We start from the raw sequence: 10117 nt of genomic DNA on the forward strand, positions 1-10117 counted from the left end.
GACTAGCGTGTAATGGTATCTCATTGAGGTTTTTATTTGCATTTCTCTGATAATGAGTGATGTTGAGCATCTTTTCATGTGTTTGTTAGCCATCTGTATGTCTTCTTTGGAGAAATGTCTGTTTAGTTCTTTAGCCCATTTTTTGATTGGGTCATTTATTTTTCTGGAATTGAGCTGCAGGAGTTGCTTATATATTTTTGAGATTAATCCTTTGTCTGTTGCTTCATTTGTTATTATTTTCTCCCATTCTGAAGGCTGTCTTTTCCTTTGTTGTGCAAAAGCTTTTAAGTTTCATTAGGTCCCATTTGTGTATTTTTGCTTTTATTTCCAGTATTCTGGGAGGTGGGTCATAGAGGATCCTGCTGTGGTTTATGTCGGAGAGTGTTTTGCCTACGTTCTCCTCTAGGAGTTTTATAGTTTCTGGTCTTACATTTAGATCTTTAATCCATTTTGAGTTTATTTTTGTGTATGGTGTTAGATAGTGTTCTAGTTTCATTCTTTTACAAGTGGTTGACCAGTTTTCCCAGCACCACTTGTTAAAGAGGTTGTCTTTTTTCCATTGTATATCCTTGCCTCCTTTGTCGAAGATAAGGTGTCCATAGGTATGTGGATTTATCTCTGGGCTTTCTATTCTGTTCCATTGATCTATATTTCTGTCTTTGTGCCAGTACCATACTGTCTTGATGACTGTGGCTTTGTAGTAGAGTCTGAAGTCAGGCAGGTTGATTCCTCCCGTTCCATTCTTCTTTCTCAAGATTGCTTTGGCTATTCGAGGTTTTTTATATTTCCATACAAATTGTGACATTATTTGTTCTAGTTCTGTGAAGAATACCATTGGTAGCTTGATAGGAATTGCATTGAATCTATAGATTGCTTTGGGTAGTATAGTCATTTTCACAATATTGATTCTTCCAATCCATGAACCCGGTATATTTCTCCATCTATTTGTGTCCTCTTTGATTTTAGATTGCACTTTTAATCTATATCACTTGTGTCCACTGGAGAAAGGATAGGTTACCCACTCCAGTATTCTTGGGCTTCCTTTGTGGCTCAACCAGTAAAGAACCCATGTGCAATGCACAACATCTGGGTTTGATCCCTGGGTTGAGAAGATCTCCTGGAGAAGGGAAAGGCTACCCAACCCAGTATTCCAGCCTGGAGAATTCCATGGACTGTATAGTCCATGGGGTCACAAAGAGTCGGACACGACTGAATGACTTTCACTTTCACTACTTTCTTGTGTCTTTAATATTCTGAATACATGGATTTGTGCTTATGCTTGTGAGACTTGGTTATTTTCTGCCTCTAAATCAGCCAGAAAGGAAGACACTAAACTCGCCATGGACTGCTCAAAGACCAGTGGGAGATGCTTGATTTTAGTTTTGTGTTTCTTTATTTTTTGTTCTAGTGGCTAGAGCTCATGTGGCAATGAATGTAAGGAGTTTGAGCTGAAGGACTTTGACAAGGTATGATCCATTTGGCAAGATCTTTGTCACTGTCAGATGGAGGTCATTAAAGATCCCATTTATGCAGCCTTATGATTTCATGAGCTTCAAGTCCCCTTCTGATCCTCAAGTTTGACTTTCCATGTGGCTTGACAGCAGGAAGAACGTACTCAATCATACTGGCACAATGATTTTCTTTTTGCTTACTAGTCAAGTTTTTCACAAGAAATGGATAAACTGGCATTTTGTTGTCAAAGTTATGTTTATATTTTTCTCCAAGGAAATGTGAGCCCTGAAAATACTTTCCTTATAATCTTGCTTCTTTCCAATTGACTTTGTCCAGTTTTTGAGGGTAACTCTGTACTAGATTGTTCTTTATTTTCAGGTTTTGTTCAAGACAAAGACATATTTATTCTAGGTAACTTGAAGGAAAGCACATCCTTTTCAAGCTGAGTCCACTCACCCACATGGCCCTGAGGCAGGCCATTGATTTCTCTCATTCTCTCTTTCTAACCAGCAATGAGGTACTACTGTTAGAAACCAGGTACCTTTCCTTGGTAATAGCAGCTGCTAACTAACAAGTAGGTCATTAACTAAGGGTAATGATGGATACAACCAGATTGCCTTGCTGGTCTTTAAAACTGTTTTCCCTTCAGAATGAAAGAGAATGTCATTTTGATACTTGAGCCTGTAAATCAGCATTTAGAATCAACAGATGAACTAAAACACATTCTTATTCTATCTCTCCATGCATGGAAAAAGACAAAATTTGTCTTTCACGTTCTTGCTCTTCTTTGTTTGATTGTGGCATACCTAGGCCTGATTGATGACATTGCTCACTCCTGAAAATGAATCGAATGTTTTCTGTTATCAATGGAGAATTGGTTTGTAAAATTTCAAAGCCCTATTCTCCTTGACTATCTGAATCATATGGAAAATAAAAAATTAATAAAAAATAGTAATTAATACCAATTTTCTACAGCCTACTAGGCAAAGTCTATATTAGATGACTTCACTTAAAGCTTTGGTGGCAAAGACCTAATTAATGAAAAACGCCAGGCTTAAACAATTGGCCATCCATCTTTAAGCATAAGCGAAGGACAGAATCCATATGACATTTCACTGAGGATAAAAAATGAACAATTGCATGGGTCCTGGATAATCCTGATTTGACAGGGCACCCTGGAGATTTTTAAATACCCCCCTTTTCCTGTGACATATGGATTCTACACCATTGTCATATTTAATCTGAGAAACTGGGTTCCCATGAATTCTGTTTGTTTGTTTCCTTGCCTGAGGCCTGTGGTGGGGGCCTCATGAATTTGTTGCAACTGGAGTGAGCTTTTTTTCCAGCCTGTAAGATGAAAACCATAAACATGCTACAAAACACCAGAATATAAAGGGGATTATTGGTGCCATAATTAGAGAACTAGGAGGTTGTTATTCTAGTTGTCCCTCCACCCTCCCAACCATACACATGTCTGCTAGACCAGGAACAAAAGAGATTTAAAAATCAGACAGCCTTGAGTTTATTTTAATGGGAGCCCTCTTAAGTCTGGGCATAGTTGGAGGCCATTTAGTTGACAAATAAAGAATGCTTGCTCTGTCTTGGTGCCTCAGAAATCAGAGAATCATCAAAATAAATCAACCCCAGATAACCAAAGAATCTGAGCCTCTTGTTGTGCAAACTTGTAGGTTATGTGAGAAAACACAACTTCCTATGTGCATATTTCCCCAGTTATTTGAATGTTCAGGTCGCCCTTCAACTCTCATTTCAGAAGAATGACAGTTGGAGGGAACTGCTTTCTCCAGATCAAGTGAGTTGTCCTTTACAGGAGGTGTTTAACTGGAGATCCAAGGGCCATCTCTCAGGCCCAGTACACTGAGGATTCACTCATAACAGAGGGTAGATGTTTGAACAAGATAGTTGAAGATATTTTCCAACTCTGAGATGTTATGTGTTAGAATGCAAATTTAAAGCGAAATTAACTTTTGAAAAAACCATAGCAAAGAAATATTTTCTCAAAGGGGTGAGTGCTTTTGGAGACGAGGACGAAACAAAACTTGAAGCAAGTATGGTCTTAATGGGAATCAGTTGCCCATTGAATTAAATTTTAATGTTTCTGTGTACCTCTTGTTCCTACATGTTTCTCTTCCTGTACATTGTGGCCGTTTGATGGAGCAACCTCATTTGACCTTCAGTGCAAATGAAATATCTGTATAAAAAAATATATATACATATATATATATACACACACACACATATATATAGATATACACAAACCTGTATTATTTAGTCTTGACTCCCAGGGAAGAGGGAGACAGGAAATGCAAGTGTGCAGTATATAGACAAATGTTGATTTTTCTACCCTTTCTAAGTCTCTTCACTTAGTCAATTAGTTATTCAGAGAGTTGTGATATCTCTTTGAGACATCTCAAATTCTTTCAGGACACTGCAGTATCTCATAAATTGCTTTATATGATACATTGGGAACTGGTTTAAAACTATCCAACTAAGGTATCAGCTCAGTTCAGTTCAGTCGCTCAGTCATGTCCGACTCTTTGTAACCCCATGAACCGCAGCACGCCAGGCCTCCCTGTCCATCACCAACTCCTGGAGTCTACCCAAACCCATGTCCATCAAGTCGGTGATGCCCTTCAACCATCTCATCCTCTGTCATCCCCTTTTCCTCCTACCCTCAATCTTTCCCAGCATCAGGCTCTTTTCAAATGAGTCAGCTCTTCGCATCAGGTGGCCAAAGTATTGGAGTTTCAGCTTCAGCATCAGTCCTTCCAATGAACACCCAGGACTGATCTCCTTTAGGATGGACTGGTTGGATCTCCTTGCAGTCCAAGGGACTCTCAAGAGTCTTCTCCAATACCACAGTTCAAAAGCATCAATTCTTTGGTACTCAGCTTCTTTATAGTCCAACTCTCACATCCATACATGACCACTGGAAAAACCATAACCTCGACTAGACGGACCTTTGTGGGCAAAGTAATGTCTCTTCTTCTTAATATGCTGTATAGGTTGGTCATAACTTTCCTTCCAAGGAGTAAGCGTCTTTTAATTTCATGGCTGAAATCATCATCTGCAGTGATTTTGGAGCCCAGAAAAATAAAGTCAGCCATTGTTTCCACTGTTTCCCCATCTATTTCCCATGAGGTGATGGGACCACATGCCATGATCTTAGTTTTCTGAACGTTGAGCTTTAAGCCAACTTTTTCACTCTCCTCTTTCACTTTCGTCAAGAGGCTCTTTAGTTCTTCTTCACTTCCTGCCATAAGGGTGGTGTCATCTGCATATCCGAGGTTATTGATATTTCTCCCAGCAATCTTGATTCCAGCTTGTGCTTACTCCAGCCCAGCGTTTCTCATGATGTACTGTGCATATAAGTTAAATAAGCAGGGTGACAATATACAGCCTTGACATACTCCTTTTCCTACTTGGAACCAGTCTGTTGTTCCATGTCCAGTTCTAACTGTTGCTTCCTGACCTGCATACAGGTTTCTCAGGAGGCAGGTCAGGTGGTCTGGTATTCCCATATCTTTCAGAATTTTCCACAGTTTATTGTGATCCACACAGTCAAAGGCGCTGGCATAGTCAATAAAGCAGGACTCTCTTGCTTTTTCAATGATCCAGCAGATGTTGGCTATTTGATCTCTGGTTCCTCTGCCTTTTCTAAAACCAGCTTGGACATCTGGAAGTTCATGGTTCATGTATTGCCGGAGCCTGGCTTGGAGAATTTTGAGCATTACTTTACTAGCGTGTGAGATGAGTGCAATTGTGTGGTAGTTTGAGCATTCTTTGGCATTGCCTTTCTTTGGGATTGGAATGAAAACTGACCTTTTCCAGTCCTGTGGCCACTGCTGAGTTTTCCAAATTTGCTGACATATTGAGTGCAGCACTTTCACAGTGTCATCTTTCAGGATTTAAAATAGCTCCACTGGAATTCCATAACCTCCACTAGCTTTTTTCGTAGTGATGCTTCCTAAGGCCCACTTGACTTCACATTCCAGGATGTCTGGCTCTAGTCCAGTGATCACACCATCGTGGTTATCTGGGTTGTGAAGATCTTTTTTGTACAGTTCTGTGTATTCTTGCCATCTATATAATTTAGTAAAACACCCTTTTATACTCAAGAACATATGGATGTTGAGAAACCAAAAGTTTATTGGAACAATATAAAATTAACCATTAATGAGTGCCTCAAATGGATGATAGCATAAAAAGGTATATAGAAAATATGGAATGAGTCACTATATATTCTGGAACAGAATAGTAAATATGTGGCATAAATACCACAGTTTTCCTATCATGTAGTCATGGCAGACACTGCCAATTGAATACAGCCGTCCTTGAAGTTGGGCTTAACTTCAGAGTCTTAGACCAGAACTCCAGATAGTTCTATTATTTAGAATTACCCAGAACTCCAGATAATTCTATTATTCAACTGGAGTTCCCTTCTGCCATTCTTTTGTGAACTCTTCCAAAGGCTTTTGTCCTCACCACTGACAAAAACAGTTCTTGTCAAAGTTGCCAGTAATTAAGTTCCATGTTGCCAAGTCCAAATGTCAATTCTTAGGATGCATGTTGCTCAATCTATTAGCAGTTGATTGTTCCCTTTTTCATAATGTACTTCCTTTACCTGGCTTCCAGGACACCATACTTGATTTTTTCCTACCTTATTATTGTTCCTTCTCAGTATCCTTTCTTGGTTCCTTCTTACTACCTAGATTTGTAAATACTGGAGTACTCTTGGGCCCTGAATTCTCCTTGATGACCTCATCAGGCTCACAGCTTTAAATACCATGTATCTATGGTGAAACAGGTCACCAGCCCAGGTTGGATGCATGAGACAAGTGCTCGGGCCTGGTGCACTGGGAAGACCCAGAGGAATCGGGTGGAGAGGGAGGTGGGAGGGGGGATCGGGATGGGGAATACGTGTAAATCTATGCTGATTCATGTCAATGTATGACAAAACCCACTGAAAAAATAAATAAATAAATAAATAAATACCATGTATGCCAATAACAACCAAATTCATATCTTCAGCTTGGATCTTTCTTTTTAACTTCAGAGTCCCAATTCCTTATTCAAAGCTTCATTTAAGTATCTAAAGGTGACTCAAACTTAACAGGCTTAAAATTTAACAATTTCATTTTATCTTTTAGTTGCTCAGACTAAATCTCAAAGTTATTGTTTACTCTCTCCCTCCTTCCCTCTCTCTCTCCCCCTTTCCTGTCCCCCTTCCTCCTTTTTTCTTTCCTTTTTTCTGTCCTTCTTTCCTTCCTTTCCAAAACCATATCTAATCCATCAGCAAATCTACCTTAAGTATTTTGTATATCTGGAGTTACTAAGTTGTATATCTGGAGTTGTATATCTAAGATTACTTCTTAGCACCTTTGTAACTATTATGTCCTTGGGTCTCTTGTTAAATACCTGCTGTGATGGATAACTCATTTCTGGAGAAAGTAGTTTCCTCTGACAGTCTTCTGAAATGAGGGTTGTAGGGTGTAATATTGTTATTTATAATAAAAAATATATATTTGGTCTTTGTCCCCATTTCTGTCACAGAGCTTCTAAACCTTTGGAATTTCCTATGTGAAAAGAACATAAAGTTGTCTTTTGTTAGGCTAATGAGGTGACTTTTGGAATCCAGTTAAGAATGGGGGCTGGTTGCTAATGAAGTCAAGCATGTGATTAGATAATTCAAACTTTCATTCTCCTACTTCCCTCCCAACTCCTGTCCCCTGACCTCTGGGGATATAAGAGGGGCTTGAAATGGAGTTCAACACCAATCACCATTGACTTAATCAATCATGCCTATGTGATCAAGCCCTATAAAACCCCAAAGGACAGGGTTCAGAGAGCTTGTGGGTTGGTGAACACACGGATATTTGGGGAGAGTAGCGTGGATGTTCCATGACCTTTCCACATACTTTGTCTTATGCATCTCTTCCATCTGGGCATTCATTTGTATTCTGAATTATATACTTTTTAAAGTAAACTGGTAATCTAGTAAGCAAAATGTTTCTCTGAGTTCTCTGAGCCACTCTAGTGAATTAACTGAACCCAAAGAAGGGCATCACTGGAACCTCAGATTTATAACCAGTTTGTCAAAAGCACAGGTCAGTCAGAAGCATCTGGGCTTGTCTCTAAAGAGGTGGGCAGCCCTGTGGGCCTGAACTCATAACCTAAGGAATCTGATGCTGAATTCAGATAGATAGTACCAGGATTGAATTGAATTGTAGAATACCTAACTGGTGCTAGAGAATTGCTTGGATGTATGGAGGACTCTTTCTCCCCCTTCCAATCTAATACACACACAAAAATACACATTCGAATTGGTGACTAGAACCTTTAAAAGGTACCCTGAACCTTTAACTAATTGGGGGGCATATACACAGGTGGGTGTGTTATCTAGCATAACTCACAGATTTGCATGAAGAAGATGCTCATATTCTTTGATTATCTGGGACTGGCTATCTCTTATCTGAGTATTATATTAACCTCCTAACTGGTCTTTCTACTGTCACCCTTGCGTCCTTTCCCAATCTCATTTTCACATAGCAGCCAGAAGAATTACTTAAAAACATAAAATACAACTTGTTCTCCCCTTCTTTCACTCTGTCCAGCCACTCAGGTTTTCTCACTATTCTGCAAATACACTAAACACATCTCCTCAGGCCCTTTGCACTTGCCCTTGCCTCTGCCTGAAATATTCTTTCAGATTCTGACATGCTTCACTCATTTCATTCAGGTCTCTGCTCAAATGCCCCTTATCAAGGAGGAGTACTCTAATGAGACTATTGAAAATAGCATCCCCTTCATTTTTCATTCTCCTTATTTTGTTTCATTTGTTTTCATAATATTTATCCCTGTTTGATATATTTTTATTCTCCTTTTCTCATTCCTTCCCCCTTCCTTCACCTCTAGTGTTGTCTATGAGAATTCTGGGCTATTCATTGCTGTATCTCTGACACTTAAAACAACTCTATTTTAGGTCAGACTTCCTGGAAATGAATTCTGTAACTAGTGTGCAGGAGATTTTCTAGGACTTCTTCACAGGAGTAGCAAGTGAAATGAAGAAGTGCGATGGGATAGAGGTAGACATAGAACTGATTGGTGATTGCAGCAGTGTCTGCGGCCTCAGATCTGGGGTGGCCCTTGGGTTGCCGTGAATTAAGGCAAGGAGGTTAGACCTCAGAAATGAGCAGTCTTTGGAGGTGGGTTGCTACTGGAGAAGGAACAAAATGCTGGGCAAGGCCTCTTCTTTCTGCGAAATTCTCTGAGCAATTCTCAGGGAGGGACTCCGCTTAAAGCTCTAAGTAGCCAGTATTCTCAAGCAGCTCGTGGTCCTGAAGAAGGAGGAGAGTTGGTGTCCCATGGCACCCTCTCCACGTGCTGAATACCTGGGTATTGAAAGCCTGAATATCATGCTGGCTGTGACACTACTCTCCGTCTGAGGTGTCTTCTGTTCTGTTCCAGTGCTGTCAACCGTGAGAACTCAGTTCACCCTGTGACCCCTGCTTACTACCAAGCAGCCACTTGCAGCAGCTTCCCAAGGTCAGGAGATGGAGAGGGTCTGCTGAGGCCTAGTCTCAGAAGTCAGAGCTGGCCTTTCAACTTTGGAAAGCTGATATCAGGCCTGAAAGTGAGAGGTATGTCTGCTCTGTGTCCTTGGGGACAAAAGCAAGAAAAGAATATTTACTAAGACAATCCATTTCTTTGGGGCAAATCTTTCCCAGGTATTTGTAAGAATGAATAAATGAAAACCATTACATTTGATACAAAACAACTGAAAAGTCTATGATTTTAAGTCATATCACACCATAAACTGATTTTCAATGTCTCAAATATAAAAAATGTGTGCCTCCTGGAATACTCAAAGCAACAAAGTTCTTATTCACTCATTCATTCACTAAGTCATCCATCTGTTCAGTAACTCATTCACTCAACAATCTTTTTTTAAATGTCAAGATGCATTCTAGGTGGATGGTGAATATACAAAACTAAAATATTAACTTCCTTAAAAATTCTTACATTTTGTGCTAAGATAAGTTTGTTTATCACATGAATTATCTCAGTTTATTGTACAATAATTCTATGAAGTGGATATTATGGCACATATTATTTTTCTCACTTTTTTGAATTAGAGTGATTAAATCATTTGCTCAAGATCATACAACTAGTAAGTGGTAGTGGCATCCAATCAAGATGTTTGGGGTTTGCAAAAGTCTCAATAAATAGTATACTCTCTCTCCAAACAGGAAATTAGACTCTTAAGAAGCTGACAGTTCAATAGAGAGACAGATAAAACAATAAATGAAGTTGCACCACTGAGGGAGCTAAGATGTGCCTCCAAGATCCAAGTATCAGGTCCATGTTCATTCTTCTCTACTTGTTATATACTTCGAGAATGGAAGATTGTAGTATTCCTAGCAATTTAATCACAATGCTTCGGCTGCATGTAACAGAATATCCAATGAAAATGGGTTTAAATGATAGAGTAATTGCACACAGGAAGAATTCTGGAAGTAGGTAATGCCTAAGTTGATTGATTTGGTAGCTCAGTGAGGTCAGGCTCTGGGTCAACTTGGCCATGACAACACTTGCCCCAGCTCTATACTAAGCCATTATGAAGAATAGAGCTCTGGGCTCCATAGAC

General features: G+C 39.5%; 1 long non-coding RNA gene across 1 annotated transcript in view; it reads left to right on the forward strand.

The window, feature by feature from the left end:
• Nucleotides 1-9084, forward strand: part of LOC122700506 — a 99080-nt gene extending 89996 nt beyond the window's left edge. The window contains exon 4 of the long non-coding RNA XR_006342786.1: nt 8938-9084. This is a non-coding gene — a long non-coding RNA (uncharacterized LOC122700506). The remainder of the gene's footprint in view (nt 1-8937) is intronic.
• The last annotated feature ends 1033 nt before the right edge of the window (nt 9085-10117 follow it).

The sequence above is a fragment of the Cervus elaphus genome, chromosome 9, assembly GCF_910594005.1.
Source record: "Cervus elaphus chromosome 9, mCerEla1.1, whole genome shotgun sequence".
NCBI lineage: Eukaryota > Metazoa > Chordata > Mammalia > Artiodactyla > Cervidae > Cervus > Cervus elaphus.